The following is a 27,431-nucleotide window of genomic DNA, read 5'->3' as shown; positions in this document are numbered from 1 at the left end:
TGAATAAAGTTGCCTGGAAATGAGGCTATGGGGCTGGATTTCATTATGCCCCATTTAGCAGAGAAAGTTTATTACAGTGGAGGCGAGGTGATGTTTCCATTTCCTTCAGTAAAAAAGATGTGTTTCACCCCCCCTTCCCCCCCCCGCCCCCCGCCCAAGACCAGGGGTTGGGGGTGGCAGCGGGGCGGGGAGGGGTGCAGCCACAGAGTCATGAGCTTGGCCGAGCTGAGGTCATTCCCGCAGGGTCGCGTTCCCCGCGTAGGGCCGGGACCTAGTCCCCTGCGGGCCCCGCTAGAGCATCCTGACAAGGGGTGTCAGTGCGGACGACGCAGAGGTGGCGAGCGCTGTGACACCTCGGTCACCCCTTGCTAAGTGGAGCCTGGGATTCCACTGTTCCCCGTCTGCTGTCCCCTCCGTTTTCCTGTCCTGCCCGCCTGACCCTGCTCATTCCCTCCCAGGTACAACTCACTCTCTGCATCCCTGCAGCCATGCCTGGGCCTCCTGCCGGGTCTCCCCTTCAGTCACCACCTAGGGTCTTTGTCACATATAATCAGACCCTGATGCTTCCCTGCTCAATACTCTTCTGTAGCTCCCTACTGCCCTCGGGACAAAGAGGGAGCTCCTTGCCCTGGCACGTGAGCCGTGTATTAGTTTCCCATGGCAGCTGTGATGCCTAATTTCTTGTCTTAAGTTTATTTCGAGAGAGAGAGAGAGAAAGCAAGCGGGGGAGGGGCAGAGAGCGAGGAAGAGAGACTCCTCAGCAGGCGCCTCACCGTCAGCGCAGAGCCTGACGCGAGGGTCAAACTCACGAACTGTGAAATCATGACCTGAGCCGAAGCCAAGTCAGAGGCTTAACCGACTGAGCCCCCCAGGTGCCCCTGTGTTGCCTAAGTTTATGTGTCGACTGAGCCTTGGGGTGCCCAGATGTTTGGTCAAACATCGTTTTGGGTGTTTCTGAGGGTGCCTGGATGAGATTAACGTTTAAACTGGTCGAGTGAGTAACGCAGAGTGCCCTCCCTGCTGAGGGTGGGCCTCATCCAGCCAGTCACAGGCCTGCGTAGAACAAAAGCCGGCCTCCCCCAGGTAGGAGAGAATTCTTCCTGCCTGCCTGCCTTTGAACTGGGACATTACCTTTTTCCTGCCTTTGGACTCAAACTGGCACATCAGTTTTTCCTGGGCCTTGACTCTACCGGCTGCTGGACGGGAGCTACACCCTCAGCTCGCCCGGGCCTCCGGCCTTTGGAGGACAGTGCTGTGGTCTGAATGTGTGTCCCCGAAATTCAAATGCTGAAACCTAACCCCCAAGGTGACGCTGTTAGGAGGTGGGGACTTTGGTGCCCTCAAAAGACATGCCTCAGAGAGCTCCCTCATCCCTTCTACCACGCGAGGACCCGGAAAGAAGTCCCCACCTGCCCGTGCCGGCTCTCTGCTCTCAGCTTTCCAGTCTCCAGAGCTGTGAGAAGGCCGTTCCTGTGTTTATGAGCCCTCGGCCTGTGCTGTTCTGTCACAGCAGCCCCAAAAGACTGCGGGGGCTGTAGCTAAACCGGCTCGCGCTCCCACTGCAGACCTCGGGGCTGGCCTGCCTCGAAGTCCCAGGCTTATCTCTCTCCCCGCCGGCTCCCGCTGGCCCCGCTTTTCCAAAAATCCCCAACCACACAGCTGTCGTACCCAGTCACCACGAACATGGCTTTAAGACAACCAAATGTCCTCTCTTACGCTTGTGGAGACCCGAGATCTGATCACCTTGTGGTCGGCGCTCTGCTCCCCACGGAGGCTCCAGAGGGGGACCTGTCCCCCTACCTCGTGAAGTTTCTGGTGGCACCAGGACCTTGGCTTGAGGCCGCTTCTCTCCAGTCTCTGCCTCTGCCTTCACATCGGTTTCTCCTTCATAAGTCTGACCTCCCTGTGCCCCCTTACAGGGACCCTTGTGATGGCACTGGGGCCCCACCCGAATGATCCAGGGTCAGCTCATCTCAAGACTGTTGACTGAATTTTGTCCGCAAGCACTTGGCCTATGGGAGGGAGCGCTCCCAGGTTCCAGGGATCAGTGCCCAGCTTCTAGGGGGCCACGATTCCTGTCCCCCAGGCTTTCCCAGCCCGGCCTCAGTGGACCTCCCCGGGCCCTGCACACTGGGGTTGGAACAGGTGAATGAACCAGGACCGGAGGTGCGTTCCATCTTCCGAGTGGCCTGCGTGCACCCCTCTGGCGTCTGTGTGAGGTGAGGAAAGCAGGGGCCTGTGTGGCCCGTTCGCTCGGATGCCAGCACCAAGGGCCACGTCTCGGCAGCCCGTGGTTTTGCTGGAGGAGTTCACAGAAGACTTGAGCCTCCTCACCTTTTCTCTTCATTTCCCCAAACTTCCTGTGGTGTTACAACGTGCATGGGACTTAATAATCGGAAGAAAGTTAATTGTTCAAGTTCTCTACTGACTGCCGCCCTGGGGGAGCCAGGCCCTGCCTGTGACCAGCCTCTACTGACCCCCTACTGAATGTTGCCAGAAGCATCCCGGCTGGTTTAGCTCCTAAGGCCGGGCCGTGGTAGGACTTCACAAATTGTGCTCGGGCTTGGAGCATGTCTTAAAACCCCCGATGCCCGCCCCACTCCGGGGTCTCTGTTCTAGACTCGTCACCGGAACCCAGTGCTGAGACTGGGCGGGGTTGTGGGAGCTCGTTTGTGTCTGGGCCCTCGGCCACCCGTTGCCCACACCTTTTCTAGGGCAAAGCTTGGCTGCCCATCACCAGCAGGGGCCTGGGTGGCTGAGAGCACGGGCTTTGGAATCAGAAAGCTGAGTTCAGATCCCAGTGCTTCCACTCTGCAGCTCTGTGGCCTTGGATGCATTATCGGGCCTCGGTTTCCCCAGCTGTAACAGGGGGATGCCAGTGGGGGTGCCCTCCGTGGTGAGGTTTGAATGGGTCATGCATGCAAAGCACGTAGCACAGCTCGGCATGTAAGCAGGACCCAATCAACGTTAGCTTCCGTTCTCTCTTAGCCTCTCCATGCCTCACCTATAAAATGGGTACGGCAGTGCCACTGTGGGGTGACTGGGTAATGGCGAGGCGCAAGTAGAGGGCTTAGAACAGGGTCTGGCCCGAGTGCCACAGGTGTGAGGGCGATTGTCGTAGACGGGGTGTTACTACTGTGGGAAACAGGGAGAAAGGAGGAGGAGTCTCTGGGAGGATGTGACGTTTCCTCTTTATTGTGCATGGATATGGTCGGGGTTCTTGGGCTGGGGCAGGGCAGGATCAGCCTGCCACTGAAGGTGGTTGTGGGACCGCTCGCTGTTCGTGGATCCCGCCTGTGTTCTCCTGACCCTGGCGCTGGGGCCCCCTGTCCACCCAGAGAGCAGGCCTGGGTGCAGCAGGAAAGGGCACGTAGTCTCGAGCCGGCAGCAAGTGAGGAGGGCCGGGGAAGGAAGTTGGGCTGGGGGCGAGGGTTGGCCTTTCCCAGACTTAGGAAGGGGCTGAGGTCCTTGATTTTGACAACGAGCAAGTGGGGGGGGAGGGTGGATGGGTAAGTAGACAGGTGGATGGATAGCGGGACCGATCGGTCCTGGTCCGACGGCGGGCAGGTCGGCGGCTGGCTGGCTGGGTGAGTGCACCGTGTGGGGATGGTGGGTGGTGGTGAATCGACGGGAAGATGAATGTGTAGACGACCGGTTGCATCGTCAGGTGGCCAGAGGGACTAATGGTTGGGCCGCCGGCTGGATCCGTGGACGGGCTGAGAGACACATGAACAGGTTGGTCGATACAGTTGGATACGTCCCTGGAATGGACGCTTACGGGCTGGCTTTCCGGGTCAATGAGTGGATGGACCGAGGTATGTCGGGATGGGCGGGCAGGTGGAAGACGGTGGATGAACGGGTGGAGAGACGTCGGGAGGGGCCTCTTAGCTTCTCGCGTTGGCCGTGGAGTTGCTAGCCGTCAAGTAAGGGGGAATCCAAAAGGAATAGAGGCGTGCTGGGTGCAGGCGGCCCTTCCCAGGTCCCAGCATGACCTCTGGGCCTCTCTAGGCCATGGGGCCTGCTCTAGGACAATGGGGGGCCGGGGCCAGGGCAAGGACAAGCCCCGCTTTCATTCCCTGTTAGCCTGTAGAGCTGGGGCCCGTTTCCCGTGGGCGGTCAGTTGAGCACCTGGCCGTCTGGGTGAGTTCTGCCTGCCTTTCTTAAAACTCCTTGTTCGCTCTGTTCTGCGTGTCTGGTGGGCCTGGGAGTTCAGAGGTGGGGCTGGCTTTTGGGATCGATGGGAGGGGCTGCAGAAGTGCCTATCACTGGGATCAAGGGCAGGATCGCCTGGAGGAAGAGAGCACAGCTGCTGCCCCAGGCTGGCCCAGGAGCTTGGAAAACCCAGAGGGGCCCGAGCCAGGGTCTGGATGGGTAGGGGTGGGGGTGGGGGGCGGCGGCTGGAGAGCTGGCTCTGTTCCCTCCTGCTCCGGGAGTTGGGAGAGTGGCTCCCCTCCCCTGAACCTGGGCTGCTTACCCTGACCTTCACAGGCTGGGTGGGGAGGCCCTCCTGCCCCCCACAGGAGCCAGGGTGGGGTGGGAACCTCAGATGGGAAACGGAAGCTACTCTTCCCTGCCCCGAGCGAGGGCCTTCTGCGCTCACCCCCTGCTCTGACCTGGTTGACTCGGCGTGCGACTGCCCTGGCCATTCCTGGCGGGCACCTGGGGGCTTCTGGGGCAGATGGGGAGCCACAGTAAGACAGAGGGGGGGCTGGTGCGGGCTGAAATGAGGCTGCCAGACACGGGCTCCCGTCCAGGCTCTGCATGGAGACCAGGCTCCTGCTAATGAGCTCCCACCCACCCACACCCTCCCCTCCTCCCACACACAGGCTCACGTGCATGCTGCCGGTGCACCCCCATATCGCCCGGTACCCCCAGATCCACCCTCTGCAGACAGCCCCCCCCCCCCCCAGCAGCCCACCCCCTGGGCCCCCGCAACTCCTACTCTGTATCCGCCCACGCTGCCTGGAGACACAGTCGCATTGTCTCCTCCCTGTAGGCACCTGTCACCCCTGTGGTCATAATTACCCACATGGTGAGCACATCCACTGCTTCCACAAAAATGCGCCCCCACCCATACACCCTCCCCCCCGTTTCCCAGCCCCCGTATGTGGACTGGGAAGAGCCGGGGCTGGGGGTTCCGTGGGCCTTGGTGGATCACCTGCCCCGACACCCACCTGTGCCACCCCCAACATGAGCACAACGGACCTACATTGGGAAGCACGAAATAGAGCTCGGAGAGGCACGTCTGAGTCCTGCAGGCCTTGGGGTGTGGCGCCCCATTTTTTGCCACGCGGGGTCTCGGTCTCCCCGGCTATAATAGGCTGCTGGTGTCCAGGGAGCCCAGGGGTCCCCGCCACACGGCCCTACATCCTCCTCTGGCCGAGGCTGACCTGGCTCTTCCTCTCCCACCCCAGGCCACCTGCTTGGGCCCCCCACCCCCGCCCTTCACCCTACTCCACCCCCAGCCCTTGCCTGCCTCTCCCACCGGGTTCCACCTCAGCGCCCACATCCCTGTGGGTGACCCATCACCACCTGGGTCCCTCATCCTTGCCCCTGTGGATCGGCACCCCCCCCCCAAGTCCTTCCCTGCCCTGCCGTGGTGCACACGGACTCCATCAATACCCAGCTGGCTCTGCCTCGGGGAGCTGTCTCCCAACTACTCCCCAGCCATGTTCCCCCAGAGTCCTCAGCTTGCTCACTCGGCCCCCCCTGGCCAGACCCGGACCCCGAGCCCAAGGCCCCCCACGCGTGAGCAAGACGCTCCTCCGACGCGCGGACTGTCCCTGCGTCCCCAGCGTCTGTGCAAGGGGCAGCCCCCCTTCCCACCTGCCTGGGCCCTCCCCAGCCTTGGGATCAGGCCCAGCTGCTCTTGCCCTCGACGTCCACCCTGTCAGTTATGTCGCCTTCTGCCCCTTCTACCGCATCCCCGCTCTCCTGGCCCCTCGCTCCCTGGCACCCCCTCCCTCGGCCGCGTCCTCAGCTCTCCTAAGGCCTTCCCTCTTCTGCATCCTGTCTCTCTTGCGTCCTGTCTGTCCGGCATCCTCTCTCTCCTGCACTGCAGGGTCCATGGCTCCGCTTGGGGCTCTTACTGAACAGAAGCAAACCTGCCTTAATGCTTGGCCTCCTCTAGCCTCTCTTCCAGCTCTTCCTCTTTGTTTGCTTTTTCAACGTTTTGTTTATTTTTGAGAGAGAGAGAGAGACAGAGCGTGAGTGGGGGAGGGGCAGAGAGAGGGGGAGACACAGAATCGGAAGCGGGCTCCAGGCTCCGAGCCGTCAGCACAGAGCCCGATGTGGGGCTCGAACCCACGAACCGTGAGATCGTGACCTGAGCCAAAGTCAGACGCTTGACCGACAGAGCCCCCCAGGCGCCCCCAGCTCCTCCTCTTTGTAGAGCCGTCCGTGGAAGAACGTGTGCATTGCCCTCAGATCCCCACTCAGGGCTCCGGGGCACAGCAGGCTGCCGATCCCTTTCTTCTCTGCGGCTGCCTCCTTAGGTAGGCTGTGCTCTTGGGCACGCTTTCTGCTTGCTGTGTGTCCCAGGGTGTGAATCTGGGCGGGCCACACGGAGGAGGCCCACTGGCTTCCCCCCGGGCTCGCCCCTGGAATGGACCACCAGGCAGTGGAGTGTAGGAGAGCCAGGCGGTGTATTGGGTTTTGGGTTTTCTCCCCGCGAGATGGCTGTGGGGGCCTGCGCCCCTGCACAAAGGCCCTCCTCACCCCCCTCTACCCTCCAGCTCCAGGCTCTAGTAACTGAGTCCCCCCCCCCTTGCTCCTCTAGGGGCCACGCCTCACCCTTCCAGGGCCATCTTGCCCACAGCTAAGTTCAACAGATGCTGACCATTGCTGTCCGCCCCCTGGACCCAGCTGCCCTTGGACACCTGTGCCGGGGCGTCTCCGGGAAACAGGCCCCCAAACACCTGCTGACCCGCTCGTCCCACCTCGGACGGAAGCACCATCCACCTGCAAACGAGGCGTCTCTGTGGCCACCACTTCCTCTGTTGCCAGCTCCCGCTGCCCGCACCCCCGTTTCTGCCCCCATTGCCACAGTCCAGGCCCCTGCCCTCCCCCTTCTACAGTGGTTCCCCTCCCAACCCACCCCTCCCCTGCAGCTCCAGGCTGAAGCCACTCCCAGCTGCTTTCTCTTCTGGCCAAGTTCAAGGGTGGCTTTGACCCTGAGACCTTTCACATGCGGTTTCCCGCCCTCTTGGCTTGCTGGGTCCACTGCCTAGCGCCTCCATGTAGGGGACACATCCACAGCAGCAGCGTGACCGTTGTCCCTCAGGTGCCGCCTGGGTCCGGATGCAGGAGTGGGGGGACCAGGTGGTGCAGCCCGGACAGAGCGCTTGCCCCATTGCTCGTGTTGGGACCAGGACTCCGGTGTGTGGTCTGGAAGGCCTGCCTGTGCCGGTGATCGAGGAGGTCCCCCCTCTCATGCTGGAATTGGCCCTGGGGCTCCTGTCAGGGGACGTGGGTGCCCTCCTCCCTCCCCGACACCATCCAGCGAGGGAGGCCTGCAGGATGAGCCCAGGCCTTCCCCGGTCGGGCCTGGCTCACCCAGCCTGACCCCTGCCGGGCCGTCAGCTGTGGGACCACTCCAGGTCCTAGTAGGCTCCCCTGGTGGCCGCGTGTGCCCGCAGGGTGGGCGTGAACTGGAGTCTTGATTCTAGACGCTGCTCCAGAACGAAGGTGGCTGCTGTTCTCCAGCCCCTCACCGCGGGGTAGCGGGTTGTTGTTTTCACGCCTTGCTCGAGAGAGCAGGCGACACGGAGGGACACCAGGGCACACGGGCGAGGGCTCAGGTCCAGATCTCTGGTGACCGTGGGGCCCGGGCTCTGCCCAGCAGCGCCCACCCTGAGCCTGTCGTGGGGGCCGCCCGTGGCCCGAGATAACCCCCCTCAGCCTCCCGGCAGGAGCGCCGCGGTGGGGGGAGCGGAGCTCGTTGGCTCGGCGATGTGGAGTGTTTGTCATGTTCTGCGATGTGGCTGTGGACGCCTGCCATCATTTATCATCATAATTAAGTGCGGTTTGGCAGGGGGATGGGTGGGGGAGCTGACAGTCCCACTCACCGCGCCTGTCAGCGGCGGTGAGCCCCAGCAGCCCAGGTGGAGAGGGCCGGGTGACGTCCCATCTGCCACCGTGGGCCGCCGACGCCTGGTCCGAGTGGACCCTGCGACCTGTCACCCCCTCTCCTGCCCACCCTTCCCGGCTGAGCTGAAGTCGCCCCTCTGCTAGGAGGCCTGGGACTGGCTTGCAGCCCCAGGGCCGTCGGCTTCCCGCGGGTGACCTGGCCGGGCTGGATGCTGGCCGCTTCCCTCCTTGGGGTGCGTGGGAACGAGCGCAGGAGCAGCTGGGTGCGGGGCTCTACCCCTGCCTCCTGGCTGGGCTGGCATCGCTGTGCGGGGCTCCAGCTGACGTCTGCGGGTGGTGGCTGGGAAGACGGACAAGGTGAGGCAGGGGAGGCAGCCTCAGGGACCCCGTGCCTGCCCAGCCTCTGCCCACCTCTCGGGGCTCCATTCACACGTCAGACCCTCCTGAGCACCCAGGGCCCTGCCTGCAAGGCCCCCTTCGTTGTTTTAATTAAATTTTGTTAATGTTTATTTATTTTTGACAGAGAGAGAGAGAGAGAGAGAGAGAGAGAGCGTGCGCATGAGCGGGGGAGGGGCAGAGAGAGAGGGAGACACAGAATCCGAAGCAGGTTCCAGGCTCCAAGCTGTCGGCGCAGAGCCCGATGTGGGGCTCGAACCCATGAGCTGTGAGATCATGACCTGAGCCGAAGTCAGACACTCAACCGACTGAGCCCCCCAGGCGCCCCTGCGAGGCCCCCTTCTTAAAGAGTGTCCTCCTTATTGCCATTTAATTGTATGTAGAACTGTCTTTCGAGTGTCTGTCTTTTCCAGCAGGGGGGTAGCTCCGGAGGGCATGGACGGTGCCCGCCCTGCACCGCGGCACAGGATGCCCGATGAACCAGCGAACGGATGAATGATGTGTGCTTTGTGAGGTGAGTGGGCGCCTTTGCTCGTGGCGGGCTCGCTTGCCTGGGCTCTGTCCCCGGCGCGGGGCCTGGAGGCAGGGCCCCAGCTTTACACACGCAGACAAATGCGACACGTACGTTTGCTGAGTGACTAAAGGACCGTGTGTAACCAGCAGAGGCACCGCAGGGAACCTGGCCTCAAATGGGAGGCAAAGTTGGAAGGGGGGCTTTTTGGAGGTGGTGGGCTCCGAGTCGGGACTCAAGGAGCTGTCACGAGACAAACTCAGAAATAGGGATCATCGCAGAGACCGCCGCCGGGCAAACCCTTCCGACCCTGACCGGGCCTGACCCCTGGCCCGGGTCAGGCCGGGTCAGGGAGCCGTCGTTCTGGAGGTGGAGGCCGTCAAGGACACAAGGCCTTCTGATGCTTCCTCATCAGCGGGGTCGGAGGCCTTCCTGCAGAAAGGCAAGAACTGTCAGATAGTAGCATGAGGCTCGCACCTTAGGGCTTGCTCCCGGGTCCACCTTCTCCTTAACCAGGGAGAGTAAAGAGTTTTATCTCACTTGTCAATTGTGGTCCAAATGGTTGCCTCGTGTCCTGTGTTGACAAGGTTTCTGATGTTCAATACGGACTCGGTGGGAAAGATCGATGGGTAATTGATGAGTGATGTCTGCCACGAGTGCAGAAATCGCAGGCTGGGGCACGTGTGCAGCGGATTTGGCCTTCCTGCTCTGGACGGTGCATCACGGACCATCAGAAAGGAAAGGCTCTTGGACCTCATGGAAGTGGAGATTCGGGGAAGAGCAGGGCCTTTGCAAGCCAACGGCAGAACCAGGCTTGAGCCCCAGCCGGTCAGCAATTTCCCCAATCCATGCGGCCTCTCTTTCCTGCTGGCCGGGGGGCTGCCCCAGTCCGGAGATGGACCCGGAGGCTGGGTCACCGCGTGTGGGGGGTGGCGGATGGTTCAGGTTGCCTGAAGCGGGTGGGGCCGTGGAGGCAGCGGTGAAGGCTCTGGTGGGGGGTGATTCCTACCGACCCCCGCTTCTAGCGGTGTGAAATGCAGTCAATCAGGTTGTTTTAGGGTTGAGGGAGAACCTTCATTCTGCAAATATTTGTTGAGCATTTATTAAAGAGGTGGGTTTGGTGCTAGCGGGCAAAACGGACACAGTCCTGCCCCCACGTTGCTTACTGTTCTGCTGGGGAGACAAACTTTGCTCAAATAGCCGCCCTTGAAAAAGTAGAATCAAACACGTAGGTGGGCTCTGTAGGGACCACGTCAAGGTCTTGCCCCACAGTGAACATCAAAACATGGCGGCCACAGTGACTGTGTTATTCCTGGGGGTGGTTGTGCAAAGCCAAAGTCTGGGCTGAGGACAAGGGTGCTGGGATGCACCTGCCTGGAGGGGTGCCTTCCTTTGTCCCATGGAAGCACCATGCAGGCTCTGTGGCCTGGCTTCCTTGGTGGCCTTAGAAAAATGCTCTGTCTCCTAAGCCTAAGTATGTCCTTTTTTTTTTTCTTTTAAAATTTTTTAATGTTTATTTATTTCTGAGAGAGAGAGAGAGAGGGAGAGAGAGAGAGAGCAGGGGAGGGGCAGAGAGAGAGGGAGACACAGAATCCGAAGCAGGCTCCGGGCTCCGAGCTGTCGGCACAGAGCCTGACGTGGGGCCCGACCCCGCAAACCATGAGACCATGACCTGAGCCAAAGTCAGATGCTTACCTGACTCAGCCCTCCAGGCGCCCCTAAGTATTTCTTTCTGTAAAACGCGTGGGCCTTGTTCCAGCCCCTGGCAGGGAGGACGCCCTTCTTCCCAGCTGTGCCTCCAAGGTGAGCCCTTCTCGTTGACACAAGTATCCCGGGATCTCTCCGGGCTCAGGGTGCTGGGACGCCACCCCGGCCTCTGCTGTCCATGTCGTCACCCGTCACACGCCAGGCACACGGGCCTGTCGCCGGTCCTGGCTTCACCTTACTGTGCCGTCCACCTGAAAGGCAAGCCCCGCCCCTTGACCTTGCCGTCCTTGAGGCCCTGCTTGAATGCCACGACCTCCAGGAAGCCAGGCTTTCCCTCCGGAGCCTGGCGGTGGCCTGGGGACAGACGTGAGGAACTTGCAGTTTGGAGGCCCCGCCCGTGTGGCCGCTGCCCACGCGTGGACGGGTGTTCAGGCCCCACTCGGGGTGGACTGAGTCCAGGGCACCTGGCCTCCTTCCCCGGAGGCTCAGAGTGGAGCTCGGATGTTTAGACCACGTTGCAGGGGCTGTGGCTGGCAGGATGCCGGCCGCGGTGGGTGCCTGAGGCTGCATTCTGGGTCCCCTGCACCCAACGGGGAGCTCGCCTGGAACGGGTGCGTCCCGTTGGGAGCTGGGGGAGCCCCCCACACCAGAACCCGGCCTCCTCCTTTACTTCCTCTCCCGAGTCCTCTCCGTGGAGGGCTGCGGGCGTCGGGCACGCGGGGGTGGGGAGGGAGGCTGTGGCGGAGCGGGGCCCGCGGGCAGCCCACGTGAGTCGAGGGTGCCACGCCGTCCCGGCTACCTCCCTCCCCCCGGGGGAACCCGTGCTTCCTCGCCGGGCACTCGCCTTGTGCTCCCCTCAGTGCTCCCAGCCCGGCACGCCGTCGGTGGGCAGCAAACACCGCGAGAGCCACTTTCGATCCCACAACCACGGTCGAGACCCCCGAGAGCCGGTGGGGCAGCGGGGCGGCGGGGCGGGAACCGCCAGGGCTCTCGGAGCCGGACCGCCTGGGGACGAGGTGTAGACAGGAAAGTGGATTCACGGATCCGGGAAATGGGGCTGGCTTGGCAACACAGTCCGTGCGGCTCAGGGGGTGGCAAGGACGTCCTGCGGCAGGGGGCGGGGGTGGCTGTCGGAGTGGGGCATGATGCAGGGGTGTAGGGGGCAGGGAGACGTGGGTCCCTTTCTCAGGAACACGGTGACCGGCTCTCTTCCTCCCCCTTTGCAGCGGCGAGCTGGGGCCCCACCCCCGCTCATTTCTGCAGGTTCCTTACCCACGGCTCTGGGCCCTGGGACCCAATGCTCAGGCGAGAGCTGCCCCCAACCCATCCGCAACACGTCCAACCCCCTCCCCACTCCTGATTCTAGCACCCTCCCCACAAAGGCTCACTTTGCAAACCGTGAGGTACCATGACTGTTTGGGTTGCGTCTCTCCCTGTCCCAGAGCAGGGCACGGACGTCCAGGGCGAGGGGTCTAGGTTCCCGGCCTTTGAGGCCAGGCGGGCACCCGGGAAGATGCCCCGAGCCGTGGCTCTGCAGGGCTTGGCATGAGCAGACGGTTCCCCAGGGCCGTTGTTTTGCAATCCTTCTTGGCCACCGACCCCCGTTTCTCTGGCAATTACAGGTTTTCTCTGCTGTGATTTGGAGGATGTTTTTTTCCCTTCTAAACAACCACTCTGGAAAAAGGGACTCTAACTTTGAACGAGCTGGCTTCCACTGTTCCACTTCTCTGCACAAACAGCACCCTCTCCCCACCGTGTCCCCCAGCTGCCCCATCCAACGGTCACCATGAAGCAGGGTCGTGGGCAGGGGCGGGGGGCAGTGACTGCCGGCCTCCGGGATGGAGTCTCAGCTTTTGGGGCCACACTGTCCAGTGACTTCAGAGTCCTCCCTGCCTGCGTGCAGGCTCGCGAGGGACGCTTCCTGAGCCCCTGCTGTGCTGGGCTCCCCTCAGTCTCAGTCTGTTCTCTCACCGGCCCCCTCCGGGAGGTCTTCAAGGAGGAGACGGTTGGCAAATGGCAGGACTGGGCTTCGAAGCTGAGTCTATGCACCCCCCAAACCTGCCTTTCTGCCGCTGAGCACTTGGAGAAGAGCCCCGCTGGTGATTGTCGTGATGCCCCCCAAGGGCACACGGTTCCTCATGGTTTCAGGTCCTTCAGAGCCATGTCACCTCGGTGCCGTCTCAGACTTCCCGTCTGTCACCTCGAGGACTCAGGCTCAGAGAGGTCAGGAAACTTGCCTGAAGTCACACAGCTACAAGCGGTAGGGCGGGGACTGGACACCAGGGCCGCGTGAACGCTGGCGAAGGAGGCCAAAAGAACTCAGTTTTCGTGCGTGCCTGTGGGCTGGGGTCCGGGGGTGACCTTTGTGGACACGAAGGTCCCGGCTCTAGGGACGAGCTCTTCCACCACCTATACTCGCCCCACCGTGGTGGGTGACGGAACACCCGAGGGGTCCTTGGGGGTCAACTCTGGTTTCAGTGAAGGGGAAACTGAGTCCATGGTTGAACAGGACCTCGGAGGTGGAGACAGGGCTGGGGCTGTGATCTCCTGGGCCCGCCCAGCTCTGCACCCCAGTGACCTCAGGGCAGGGCAGGACGGCACCTGGCCGGGGGCAGAGACCTTCCCCTTGGCATCTCGGGTGCTACTCAAGGCCAGCTGAAGACCACAGGTGGCACAGGAGAGTTGGTCCGTGTTACCCTGTGGGGGACGCTGAACCGACATCTCCCCTCTATGACTCTGCTGTCACCTCTGTAGCTTCTGGGAAGAAGGAGTCATGGAGAGGCCGGCTGCACACAGGTGCTCCAGGTAGTGCTCCCGGGCTCCGCGTGCATCTGGAGCCTGGAAACTTCCAGGCCGTGCCTGGGGAGCATCTCGTCCTGAGCCCCGTCTATCCCTGTGGGACTGGCCCCTGCTTCCGCACGGCTCCATTCCCTGCGTGGTCCTCCCGGGGAGGGGGGGGAAGGCGGCCTCTCCCCAGCCCAGCCCCAGTCGCTACCCCTCTCTTTCCTGCATCTATCCACTCGTCTGTGCTCCCAGAGCCCGCCCAGTGCTGGCGGATGCTTCTTGAACAAAGGAACAGACCCTCTAAGATAGACGTCCCTGTGCAGAAAGTATACCAGCATCCACATTTTTTGCCAACAGTGACATGGCCTGGGGTTCGTTTACACACAGAAAACTGGATTACTTGTAATTGAAAAAAGCAACACCCTTCACTTTGCCAGGCACGGCCATGGCCTCAGAGGGTGCTTATGGAAGGCCACATTTGAAGTGCTTTTACAAGCCGGCCCCTGTGTGCCAAGATTTCCGGAGCGAGGAGCTGGGCTTATGACCTCCTGGAGCCCCTCCCAGCCAGCCGCAGGCTCCTGGCTCCGCTTACCAGGCAGTCCCTGAGATGTACTCAGACTCTGAGTGGTGACAGGGTCCCAGCCAAAGTCCAAGCCCCAGATAATGTCAGGGAGGCCCAGGAATGTGGATGCGTCCGCCTTTAACCAGGTAGAGCTGGGCAAGCGAGCCCTGGCCCCCGGTCCCCGCCGTCAGGCAGCCTCTCAGGCCAGCTCTGGGGGTCACCCAGCCGTGCTTCCTACGGGCAGGTCACGCCCTCCAACCCCCCCCCCCCCGACAGGACCCGCTTTGTGCAAGGCCCAGCCCTGAGCCCATCTGAGGTCCCTGATGCAACCAGAGGCCTCGAACTGTCCCCGAGGACCCTCTGCTCCCTCTGCCTGCCTCTTTGCTGGAAGTTCAGGGGTGACACCAGGGGAGGCCGAGGAGGCCAGCTTAGCCGTCCCGCCTTCTGTTCTAACCCTCGGAGTAAACAGGAACATTAAATCACTACTTGGGGGTCAGGAAACTGGAAATAATCAAAACATAGTGTCCTGTCCTCGGCCTGGGCGCTGGGCCGTCTGTCACCGACCCAGCCCTGCCGCCTGGGGCTTTCCCGGCCTCGCCTCCGCCCGAGTCACTGCTCCCACCATCTGCTTCGTGGGCTCCGGTGCCCACAGTGGGCCACACCCCAGGACACAATGAGTGAGACACCGGAGAGCTGGCAGCCACCCCACCCCCACACACGGGCACCACCCGGCCAGGGACGTCGCCACGGGACTGGACCCCCATCAGCCCTTGGACCCCAGGGAACGGGGGCGGGCACGAGGGGAGGGCCTCAGGAGGTGGCGAGGGTCCTGGGAGCTCATGCCCGCCACCCTGTCTCTGCTTCAAGGGCGGGCCCCACCTGCCTGCTTGTCACCAGAGGCCAGAGGCCAGTTAGGTGGCCTGGAGCAGAAGGGGGTGGGGGAGGTGGGGGTCTTCCGTCCCATCCCAGGGCACTCGGGCCACAAGCGCCCTTTCCGACTGACCTTCCTCCCCAGCGGGCACTGCAGGAGCCCGTAGGTGTCCCAAGGAGCCCTCAATGGCCACTTTCTGAGGGGGAGACTGAGGCTCAGCCCCTAGCTCCCGGCCCCTTCCCATAGCCCAGGGAAGTTTTCAAAGGCTGGTTCTGCTCGCCAGGTGAATGAAGGAGGGGTGAGAAACCCTCCTGGGCTGGGAGGCACGAGGCCCAGGCTCTGAGCTCGCTGTGCTACCGTGAGCACATCTGCGCCTTCTCTGGGCCTCCCCCTTCCCACCTCCAGATGGCCTCTAAGGGAAATCCCAGTTGGATCCACTCTTCAGTGGCAGGAGAAGGAGTTCGAGGAACGCCCTCAAAGGACGAATTGCAAAGCCCCAGACTGCGAGCTTGTAGCCACCGCCCCCCCAGCGCTCCCTCCCCCCCCCAGCACTCCCCTGCCCCTCCGGTCCCTGCTGCCTGACCCAGGCCTGCAGCCTGGGTGCTCTGTGGCCCTGGCCCTGCCCCGTGCCTCGACTGTGAGCTGAGGCTGCCGGCAGGCTGAGGCCTGAGAGAGGAGCCCCAGCGCCCGGATGGGGAGCAAACAGGGGCGGCCAGGACGCCAGGGAGGAGGGAGCCCCTGGTGGCTCTGGGGAGGCCCGGGCCCGCCTGGTGGAGCTGCCGGTCTGGCGGGGTGACCGGCGAGGACACAGACCCCGGCGGCCCTGGGCCTCGGCCTCATGGGACAGGGGGACCGGTCTGGCTCTTGGCAGAGATGGCCTTTGGGCTGGGCCTCCCGGGGTGAGAAGGGAGACAGAGCAGCCAGGTGTGGCCCTGGCCTTCTGAGTGTGCGTGCACCACGTGGCTTCCTCGAAGCCGGTCTGTGACGTAGGTGTGATGGTGCCCGTCCTCCTGATGGGGAGACTGAGGCCCGCAGAGCCGGAGAGCTTGTCCAGACTGCAGCGACGGAGGGTGTGGCCTCGTCCTGGTGGCTCTGAAGACCGGCTCCTTCCTTGTCATCGTTTTGTGTCCTGCGGCCAAGGGCTGGGCTGGGTTCTCCTTCTCCTTCCGACCTCTGACCTCCCACGGCGGTAGGTGGACAACCCTGGGGTCCCAGCTCTGCTACCCACGGGGCAGCGGTGTTTTCTGGCTTGGTGCTCCCTCTGCCCTCCTGCCTCCCCTCTTAGGGGTCAGGGAAGGGCCTGAGGCCTGGAGCCCCAGCCCCCTTGGGGTGGGGGATTAAGACTGATCCACTGTTCAAGCCGGGACTGGGCTGGGGCCGGGGAGAAGGATGGGTTCCCCTTGGGGAAGGATTGAGATCTTAGTCCCGTGGTAGGAGTGAGGCTGGCCGGGCCGGGCTGGGTGCTGAAGTGGGTGAGCGGGAGGGAGAGGAGCACTGAAAAGGCATGCTGGGGGGCCTGAGGCAGGAACTGAGGGGGCAGAGAGACGGAGAGCAAGCAGGGAAGGGGCAGAGAGAGAGGGAGACACAGAATCGGAAGCAGGCCGAGGGGACGGGATTCTTGAAAGGAGACAGGTGTGCTGGGCTGTTGGGAGGGAGCCCGCTGCCCGCTGCCCACTCCCACTCTGGCCTCCCATGTGGCCCAGGCCTGACGTCCACCCCCAGAGCCTGTACTGCTTTGCAGGAGGGAGCGGTTCAGCCCACAAGTTCCAGAAGATTGACGCCCACCTTTCCACCCCAAGAGCAGGCCTCCACGCTGGCTCCTTGCCCTGCGGATGGGACACTGGAGTTCCTGGTCTCTTCCCTCAGCGGTAACCCTCCATGGGCTCCTCCTCCCCAACCCCCGCTGCTGACCCTCCTCACCCCTCCTGGTGTCCTGGGATCCCTGCCCACCGAAAGAAACAACGCGCGCTCGATCCCTGGCCAGCATCCGTCTGGGGACTCCTCAGTAAGCCCGTGGGTCATTGGCAAATGGTGGGGGGTAAGCTTAGAAAGAGCCAAGGCTGGGTCCGGCAGTCTTGGGGGATACATGAAGGAGCTTGAGCATTTCCTAGAGGGGTCAGGAGTCATGGAAAGGTTTGGATTTTAAAAGATCACTCTGCTTGTTCCGTGGGGCCAGGACAAGGCAAGTGCGGGAAGCTGGTGTGGAGCAGGGAGGGATGGGTGGGAGGCGGGTGGTGAGGCGGGGTGCAGGGCTGGGGGGAGGCGGGGTGGCAGAGAGAGGAGTCCAGGGTTCAGCCCGGTGATTGGATGTCTCACGGCTGTAGCAAACTGCCCTCCCGGGCTCCCCCTGAGGAGCCAGGTCTGTGCAGCCAGATGCAGGGGGTGCTTCCTGGAGGCTTCTGGGAAAGGTTTTGTCCTCCCTGATGAGAGCAGGTATGTGAAGAGGGTTGTCCTCCCTGTACCTCCTCCTGCTTCTGGCCTCTGAGCATCATTTGAAAGGTTGGAGCCACGGCAGCCTTTTTGCAACAATGGGGTCACCGTGAAGAGAAATCATCAGGGGCCGGCCTGGGCTGCAACCGCTGACCCCAGGCCCCTCGGTACGCCAGCAAGACGAGCCTCTCTTCGGCCAAGTCACCATTTGCTGTGGCTTCTATTGTTTGTAGCCAGAGGCATTCCCGCCCAGTACAGGATTCCGTGCCAAGAGCGCGGTTGGAAAGGATTTTCCAGCACTCAACCAGCAGAGTCCGCTGGGACAGGAGGAGGCAGGGGATGTGGTGGAAATGCTGGTTCTCAGGCCCCGAGGGGCCTCCAGGTGGACGTGCCCACGTGGCAGCATAGAGCCCAGCAGAGCAGCCCCTGGAGACCGCTGCAGGTAGTGGCTAAGGCCTTGGGAGGGTGGCATTGCTCGGGGAGGGTGGAGACAGGGGGACCAGCAGGTGCACACAGAGCTCTGGGCAAGACCCGCCCTCGTGGGGCAGGTGGAAGAGAGGAGTTGCCCCCAGCGACAGGGAAGCTCAATAACAATGACAATAACGCCCGCACTGTTTATGGAGCAGTTACTATGTGTGAGTGGCCGGGTCGCAGACCCGTCTCGTTGACTCAGTCCTCACAGCCACCTGGTGAGCCAGGTCCTATTACTGTGCCTGTTTTACAGGTGGAAACACCGAGGCTCTGACAGAGGGCCGCGGGGACTCAGAGCACGAAGAGAAGTCCTGGGCGGCACCAGGAGGGCATCGGGGAGGAGGCGGTGTCCCCGGAGTGGGCACTGGGCCGGGAGGGAAGTGAGTCACCGCAGGCAGCGGGAACAGCACGGGCAGGGGAAAGGATGGGATCTGGCTGACTTCAGGATGCATGGGGCAGGGGGCGTGGAAATCGGGTGGGAGGGACGTGCGGGGCCTCGGATGCCAACCCGCGGAGTTTGGAGTTTATTGGGCAAGCCTGGAGGGAGGGCGGCGCCACCGGGGGCAGCTCATCCTGCGGGCGGTGAGAGCTGAGGAGGCGGCTGCCCAGGAGGGGCTGGTGCAGCCACACCCCCTTTCCAGATGGCTCTCCAGGCAGGCGAGGCAGACCACAGTCGGAGCCCTTGGCCCGTGGCCACGGAAAACAACTTGTCCTCATTGCCATTGAGTAACTGCACTTGGGCCCTGTGGTCCGAGCCATTTCAGGACAGCGGGCTGCCGGCGGCCCAGGCCGGGTGGCCTGGGACCCCCTGCCTTACCCGCCCGGGCCAAGCCCCCATGTCTGTGAGCCTGAGCCTGGTTCTGGGAGGAGGCTCAAGGGCCGGCGGGGCCCGGGAGCCCAGGGCATCTAGCTGGCTGGGAGAAGGTGGGAGCGGGGCTTCCCAGGCTCAGCACTGGGGAAAAAGGGGCCCCGGGGAGGGACGGGCCAACTCTGATCCGTGGCCGGCGTCAGGCCTGAGGTGGGACCCCTTCTTCCGCGGCGGGTGGGATGGGAGCACGAAAGAGGTCGGGGAGGGAGGCGGGCTGGCCAGTGGGGCTCGAGCCCCGCCCCGGCCTCCAGGCTGAGACCTTGGGCCGGTCCTCTCCCACCGGTCCCTCAACTGTAAAATGGGCATGACGAACCCCGTCCCACGAGGATGTTGTAAGAATCAGACAAGAGGCTCCCGCAAAGTCCTGGGCCTGCGGATTTCGCAAACAATTAAAATTTCAAAAATCGACTTCGGTTCCTGTCATAGGGTGCCAACTTCAGATCTGCCAAGTAAGAACGTTGAAAACAAAAACAAAACACCAGCTACTGTCTACTGTTAGCATCAGTTTGCAAAAGAAGCCGTATGTATGTGGACCCAGTAAGGGCTGGAGGTGAGGAGAGGGTAGCCACCCCCATCAGCAAAAGCAGGCAGCTGGGTCGAGAGCGCTGGGCCGCCTCCTCATTTCTTCCCTTGGCCTCTGACCCGACGTGAAAGGCCCGAGCGGGGGGTGGGTGGTCCGCGGGTGGGGCGGGCACCAGCCCTCACTCCTCACTGGGAGCTGCCGCCTCAGAGCTGGGGAACTTACCGCCCTTCAGAGGGGGGTTCTCGAAGGGGCTCCTTGCCCCATGTGATGAGTGCCAGTTGCCACCCCAGACTTGCGTCCTCTCCGGGCCTGTCCGATGCACCCGGCAAACGGGATGCTGTCTGGAAGAAGACACGGGGCACCTATTGATGCTTTAGCTCTCGGGGGCCCTGGTGACCCTCCAGGGACGGGACGCTGAGGCTCAGAGAGCGGAAGGCCCCTGCTCAGGACCGCTGGGGCTCTGGGTGATGCAGCTGGGGTCCCCGTACCGCCTGCCGGGTGGGGTTCCTGAGGCGGACAGAGGAAACTCAGGGTTTAGAGTCTTTTCCCAGAGCCAAAGCCGCGGACAGAGAGAGGGCAGTGGGCCTTTGCTCCATTTCAAGGTCATGGGCTCCCGGGGCTCCCGGAGGAAGGGGCTCCGGTATCCCAGCACGGAGATGCAGGGAGGGAACCTGGACCCCAGCCAGACCTGGCCCCGCCCTGGGTGCTGAGGACCCCCGGCTGCTTCTGCCACGAGCCCCGCCCCCGAGGGCTCCCACTCTGGTGGGAGACACGGACCCCAGACCCACAGGGCCCCTGAACTGTTCTCAGGTGGGTGGGCGGCCTGCATCGGCTCCCTTCGTGGGTGGGTGGGCCAGACGCCCAGAGGGGAGGGTCTCGCACGGCAGGCGTTGGGGGGAGGCGGTGGCCAGCTCGCCCCTCGCTCCCCACAAACCTGTTCCGGCTGCCGGCTGCCAGCAAGGGCTGAGGATGCACCGCCGGGACGTACGGGGCAGGCCAGAGGCCACCGGGGCAGAGGGGACCCCGCTCTTGACCCGAGCGGGATGCGGTGCGCCCCCCCTGCTTTTCCAGACATGAGCTGTCCACGGCATTCATCCACTCGCTGGGTTGGTCCCTTGTCCCCCAGAGAGGATGCGGGGGAGCTCACTGTCGCCACAACCGACTCGTAGTTCAGTCGCTCGACACCACCCAGGTCTCTCCTCGCTCGCGTAGGAGGCCACGCGGGTGTGCGGGGCCCGGGGCTGGGGACACTCTGACGGGTCTGGAACGGGCTCGGGACCACCTGTGGGAGGGAGGCAGGACGCTGAGCCGTAATCAAGTCTCAGCCAGGCCTCCGCCAGCGCAACAGGGAGCTGAGAGCGGCGGGCCTCCTCCTCTCACACTGACCGGTCACGGGGCGGGACCCGCCGAGGCCTCACGGCCCACACGTCCCCACGGCCGAGGGCCGAAGGCCTCCGGGTGGAGACATCCCGTCCCGCAGGGGTGTCTGGGCAGCGCACGGCGGCCTCCCCCGCACGCGGGCCTGTGCTGCTCAGCTCTGCCCCGCACGGAGCCTCTGGGAACCCTTCTGCAGGACTCTGGCGGGGCCGCCCTCCCTAACAGACGCTCGGAGGAGGTGGACCCTGGCCCGACCTCAGGCTGCACGCGGAACTCGTCCCCTGCTCTGTTCTAGACCCCTCCCCCCGAACTAGCGCTCGGCGGGGTCCCCTGCGGGCTCTCCGGACTGTCAGCCCTGAAATGCCTGGGGTCCTGGTCTCCGCGTCCCTTCCAGGCCGCTCTTGCCGCATCACCGTCACAACCGGGCAGGTGTGTCCCGAGAGGTGGCGGCCCGGGCCGCCTGCGCGCCGTGCCGACCTCGCCACCTCCTCCTGACCAGGCGGGTCAGCCAGCCCCGCCGGGACAGTGACGCCTCTGCTTCCTGGCCGCTCCTTTGGCCCAAGAAGCCAAAGTGTGGCATCCGCTGTAGCTTCCGGTTCAGTGACACCCTTACCGTGTCCCCCGGTGGCCGCTCTAACAGGGCCCCGAATCGCAGGGGCGGGAGGCCCAGATTCCCCAAATCTGTCACCGGGAGTGACAGTCGACGTGGCCGCTCCAGCTCCTGCCTCTTTGTTCTCGGACGCGTATGTTCCACCCGGTGGGGACATAAATCGCTGTGAAGGTCACTGGCAGAGAGCGTGCGCCACGGCCCGAGGGCAGCGCCCCATCCTTGCAAGTACCGCCTTGAGCACGGGCTTCAACCCGCCCGTACGATTTCTCCATTCCTGTCAAAATTCATCGTCGCCTCTTCCGGGATGGAAAAAGCCCAGGGTGGTTTACCTGCTTCTGAGGGGCTGATAGGTTCCCCCCCGGGAATGGCTCCACCTTACGGACTCACCGGTGCCCCCTCCCGCTGGCAGGCTGGACATTCCACAGTGGCACTGGCTGGACCGGCCTTGGAAAGTGGGGACCCACGCTGCGGGGCTCCCTCGCGGACGTGATACTCCCGTGACGGATGCGGCAGGCCCGGGAGTTTCCAAAGGGCTTGTATCTCACCCCCCCGGAGAGAAGGCCTCATTCATGCAGTTGATTTGCAGGGTATTTCAAATTTTTTTTTTTTTTTTACCGTGTATTTATTTTTGAGAGACAGAGAGAGACGGAGCGTGAGCGGGGGAGGAGCAGAGAGCGAGGGAGACACAGAATCAGAAGCCAGCTCTGGGCTCCGAGCTGTCGGCACAGAGCCCGACGCGGGGCTGGAACCCACGAGCCACGAGGTCATGACCTGAACCGAAGTCGGACGCTTAACCGACGGAGCCCCCCAGGCGCCCCTGATTTGCGTGGTGCCGCTGTGACAGTGGCCCAACATCGTGTTCTGGGGGGTGTGCAGCCAGTAAGTGATATGACAGACTCGAGGCCAGAAGGAGACAGAGAAGGGAGAGCACGGGCCGTGGTGCAGGACTAACTGTGTATTATTGTTCATCGCAAGTCAGGACAATCCGTGTCAGATCCTCTCTTCTTCCCGGGATGAGAACGCGATGGCCCCTACCAAGAACCCGAGGCCGCGTCCATCTGGGCTGACAAAGACCATATTTGGCACAGAGGTTGTGGCCGGGGTAACCACTCTGCTGAGCTGGTACTAATCCACTGACACCGTCCGGGACCCGTCCCCCGACTCTCCTGGGTCCGACAGGCAAATTAAATGGAGATACAGGGGCGCCTGGGTGGCTCAGTCGGTTAAGCGTCCGACTTCGGCTCAGGTCACGATCTCGAGGTCCGTGAGTTTGAGCCCCATGTCGGGCTCCGTGCTGACAGCTCAGAGGCTGGAGCCTGTTTCAGATTCTGTGTCTCCCTCTCTCTCTGCCCCTCCCCCGTTCATGCTCTCTCTCTGTCTCAAAAATAAACAAGCATTAAAAAAAATTTAATAAATGGAGATACACGGGGGACCGCTCCCGCATCCGTTAGGCGTTAAAAGGTTTTTTTTTAAGTTTCATTCATTGTGAGAGAGAGATACAGCATGAGTGGGGGAGGGGCAGGGAGCGAGGGAGAGAGAAAGAATCCCAAGCAGGCTCCGCCCTGTCAGCGCAAACTCGACTCAGGGCTCGAACTCACGAACCGCGAGATCACGACCTGAGCCGACACCAAGAGTCGGACGCTTGACCGACTGAGTCCCCCAGGCGCCCCAAGCTTTGAAAGGTGGTGTTCATTCGTGCCATTCTCCTGTGTTTGACACTGTGTTTGGTTTACTTTTTTGGCCCAGGTGAGGGTGGTCCCAACCACCGAATAGGTCTGTTTGAATTATTCACTGAAGATCCAGGGAAATAATCACTGGGGAGACTGGGGAGGCCCACAGACCCCGGAGCCACACTTGGATCCGGACGCACCTACCCCCTGGTCCCCATCCCCCCAACCCCCATCGGGGACGACATCGGGAGTGTCACCTGGGACCCTGAGTCCAACAGCCTTCAACGCGACTGGGTATTCTCCGTTTCCCTTGCCAGAGACTCTGTCAGCACGCTTACACCCCTCTGGGGAGGAACGGGCTGTTGGGACGTGTATACTTGGGGTGGCCCGACGTCCTTCTTCCCGGAGACTGGCCCGCCTTCTATCAGTGGACTCCTGGTCTGATTGGAAACCGAGCAAGGAATCCTGGCTTTGCATTGTGGTGTCGTCCGTAGCATCCCGATCACTCATTCTTAACGTATAGAATATATACGTTAACGTATATAATGTATATAGTTTAACATTTATTTCTCTTTGAGAGACAGAGAGAGACAGAGTGCGGGTGGAGGGGGAACAGACACACACACACACACACACACACACACACACAGACTGAAGCAGGCTCCAGGGTTCACGCGGTCAGCACAGAGCCCCACAGGGGGCTCGACTCTGCGAACCGTGAGATCGTGACCTGAGCCGAAGTCAGACGCTTAACCGACTGAGCCCCCCCCCCCCCGCCCCCGGCGCCCCATCATTCTTAATATTTTTTAATTGTACAGATTGTGCTTTACCCTTACAGGCTACCTGGCTATCGGCCCCCTGTTTTATTAGCCACACACACCACTGCCAAAGCCCACCGGCTGCCGCTCGCATGCTGATGCTCATTGCTGTCATCGTTTCCACCTGCTGCGGACGGCTGGCCGCTGCCACCTCACCCCTGTTTTTCGGGGCCCTGTTGTCCTCATTGCCACCAGCGAGCCTGGTTCTGAAGCATCACGTCCTACCATCAGCCCCTGGGCTTCTCGCAGGCGCCGGTGCGTTCCTTGCTTTGCTAAGGGGTGTCTCTTCCAGGTCCTTCCATGGAGCGCAGTCCTCCGGTGGCCGTGCGGGCCGTCCGTGTTCTATCCATCCAGCGTGCCTACGCCTCTGCCCCTTTGCTCGCCTGCCACGGCGCCCCCGGCATCTCCACTGCCCTCGGCGGACGCCGTCGCTGCCCCGTGCTGCTGGGTGCCATCGGTTCCGTGTGCTGGCACCGTCATCCGTGGCACCTGCCACACCCCGCAAACCTGTTCCCAAAGAGATAAGCCCTCCCGGATCCACCTGTGTGTCCCAGCCCCTGGTCGGGCACCTTTGGACCCCAGTCCCGTGCTGGCTAGGTCCTCAGTCCCCTCCTCTTTCTCCCATGACCCTGGATGAGTTGTGTTGTGACTTAGCCTGAGTCATTGCCCTGGTGGCCGGGAGGGGAGGTGGGGTGAATTCTGGGGGGTGCCTGCTGTCCTGTGGTGAGGAGGTTCCTGACATCTTCAAGGAAATGGGAGCACTTGCCCTTAGTAGGAACAGACAGACCAGACCACTTTTTTCTTTTTTTTTTTTTTGCCAGCTTGGAGAGTTCAGGGGACGCGAGGGGCTCAAGGTTTTGGGTGCTTCGACTCAGAAGTCACCACCCCGTTTGTTAAAGATCTTAGTATTTTCCAATTCTGGCCTTGACCTTGTCATAGCAGACCTGCCTGTGTTGGGAGCTTAACCTTTGGAGCCTGATTACTCATTTCGCTAAATCCTGGGATTTATAGCCGCCGAGGAGGCCTCGCGGTTTCCCCACATACAGTGTTATCTTTCCCCAAAGCATCAGGCGAGCGTTGCAACAGCCATCCCGGTCCCCCCTCCCTACATGGCGGGCGGTCTCCCCATCCCTCGGGAGCCTGAGGCACCACACCCACCACCCACGTCTGCCCGCCAGAAGACCAGCCCGGTCCGCTCTGGTGACCATCTGGACAAGTTCTCCCGCCTTTAACTCCTGGCACCGGCCAGGGGTCCTCGCAGGCAGCCAGCGGTCGGTGAGCCTGCTCCTCGGCCCCATTTTCACGTGAGAACTGAGGCCGTGAACCAGGAAGCAGACCCGGAGGTGGAGGAGGGCATGTGATGGGGGGGGTCCTGGGTCGCTACCTGGGGACAGGAAGGACAGGAAGCCCACCGGGCAGAGGGAGCTGCTGTCCCAGCAGGGCCCGCAGACGAGCCCTGAGGAGTCTAAGACTGGGATGGCCGTTCTGAGTTATCTCGGGTTGGGATGAATGGCTTGGCCTCGCATAGCCCCGTGGTGACCGGTCACTGGATACGGGCCACCCTAGGAAGGGATCCTGGGCAAGGGAGCCCTATCGAGCTGAGTCACTCTCCAGAGGGCTGACATCAACTGCTGGCCTCTCGAGCAGCGCATCCAGAGGCCGGGGAGAGAGTTCTCCTTCCGGCCGGGAAGTTAGGTGGCATCTCACGTTTTCTGGCCAACATGGGGCTGAACTGCTCCGGGGTGAGCTAGAGCTGAGGTCGCGGGACTCAAGGGGACCTCAGAACCAGGTGTCCCGGGACAGCCTGCCAGCCTTTTCAGCCTTCCCAGAGGGCCCACCCCACGCGTGCCCTCCCCTGCTTGAGGGTTCAGGATCCAAAGGCACATCTCGGCCCTCAAAAGGCTTCTAGTCTGGTGGGGAGGCCGCCTCCTGACCAGAGGATTGCCACACCTGGGGCGTGGCCAGGTCTCTGCTGGAACCTTCTAAACGAGGAACAAATTCTTCCCAGAAGAGGAGTGGGCAGGGAGGCCCAGCAGGGCGGGCACTCTGGCTGCCCATGTGCATAGGCTCTGCAGGTAGATGGCAAAGAAGGACACAGCAGGCAGAGGGAACGGCACTTGCAAAGGCTCAGAGGTAGGGCGATCATGGTGAGTCTGAAGGATTGTGAGGCTGGAGAAGGGGCCAGGTGGGAAGGGCTCGGGATAAGCGGCTGTGGATCCAGAAAGGAGATTCTCATCCCCCCCCCACCCCCCCCGCCCCGGTCCCCACGGCTGGCCTCCCTCTGTGCTGTGCTCTCCTGGCAGCCAGAAGGGTAGACTTTCCAAGACATAAACCCAGGCTGGGTCGTCGCCAGCTTAAAGGCCTGCATGGCTCCCTACTGCTCTCCGAATAAAGCCCATACTCCTTCACGTGGCACCGAGGCCCCGTCTGGACTGGCTCCGGCGTCCCCCCAGCGCACCTCTCCACTGGGCGCCCGCACGCTCTCTGTCCTCACCGTTGCACAGGCTACTTCTGCTTCCACCCGGGGTCTTTGCACGTCTGCTTCCGTCCCCTGGGGTGCCCTTTCCCCACTTGTTTTCTGGTTAACTCCGACTTGGTCCTCGGGAGCCGCCTCCTCCAGGAAGCCTTCCCTGACCTCTTCCCTCCTTCAAGCCTGGGACACAGTGCACAACCCCCAGTTACCCCGCGTGATTGCCGCCGTCTCCTGTCAGGACCGTCTCCTGCTCTGGGCGGAGGCTCCTCCAGCAAGGTGGGGGGGGGGGGGGTGGCGGTGGCTGGGCTGGATTCCTCCGTGGGGCCCCAGCCTCCAGCCCGAGGCACAGGGCTCTGCAACCTGCAGCCTGAATGAGAGGGAATCGAGGAGATGACGCCCTTAAGCTCTGAAAAGACATTTTCCCAAGCAGCTGGCAAGGCCCCACCCGCTCCGGGGGATTTTCCAATCTGCTCCTGAAAGGCCCAGCTCCCAGCGTATCGGGATCATTCCGGGACACGGCGTAGGCCCACTTCCCTGGCCCCGGCCCCGAGCCCCTGAGCAGAGCACATCCGAAGGTCCCTCCTGCTGCCTTTCCCGTCAGTGATCTGCAACAGGGGGCTGGAGATGAGGAGAGAGGGGCCCCCCCGGAGCCCTCCTCTCCTTCGCAGCCTCAGGCCGCCGAGGTACAAGACCTAGCTCCAGAATGTTCAGCGCCCTCGTGCGACATGGAAATAAGTCCTGGCTTGTGTTGCCCAGAGCCCCAGGGCCTGCAGCGATGGTAATGGGAAGGGGGTGGTTGTGCCTTAGAGGGTGCGCCCCGGGGAGCCCCAGCTGGCTACGGCGCCCCTCTCTGTCTGGACTTTCTGGACCCGTGCGTTGACGGTCCAGGGTGCTCAGTGTTGGCTGGTGGCAGCTGGGGGGCTCCTTCTGGTCCTTCTAGGAGCTGAGGAGGAAGGCAGAGATGGCCGGGGTTGGGGGGAGACGCAGGGGGTGGGGTCAGGGGGTGGGCGGGGGCACCAGGTAGAGGGCACCGGCTCAGCTATGGATGTGGCCAGGGCCAACACGATGTGCACCTCCCGGGATTTCTCGAACGGAGCGGAAACTCTCTGCAAAAGGGGCTTGTTCCTTGCTCTGCTTGGCACAGCTGAGATCTTCTGGGAGTTGTTTTGCTCTTGGTAATTGGTGAGAGGTTTGCTTCTAAAAGTCTGCCCAGAACCCCAAAGTGGAAGCAGGCAGAGGGCCAGCATGAGTAGAGAATGTTCTTTTTCAAAC

The 27,431-nt window shown here is 62.4% G+C and overlaps 1 long non-coding RNA gene across 1 annotated transcript; it reads right to left on the bottom strand.

Moving 5' to 3' along the window:
- Positions 1–3,172: 3,172 nt before the first annotated feature.
- LOC132668547 (uncharacterized) lies at positions 3,173–4,778 on the bottom strand. Its single transcript, XR_009605612.2, has 2 exons — positions 4,614–4,778; positions 3,173–4,287 (listed from the first exon to the last, which is right to left on the bottom strand). It is a non-coding gene; the product is annotated as an uncharacterized LOC132668547 (long non-coding RNA).
- Between the last annotated feature and the right edge of the window lie 22,653 nt (positions 4,779–27,431).

The sequence above is a fragment of the Panthera onca genome, chromosome B3 (assembly GCF_046562875.1).
Source record: "Panthera onca isolate mPanOnc1 chromosome B3, mPanOnc1 haplotype 2, whole genome shotgun sequence".
NCBI classification, from domain to species: Eukaryota; Metazoa; Chordata; class Mammalia; order Carnivora; family Felidae; genus Panthera; species Panthera onca.
The sequence above is the reverse complement of the archived record's forward strand: the minus strand, read 5'-3'. Positions and strand labels throughout refer to the sequence as shown.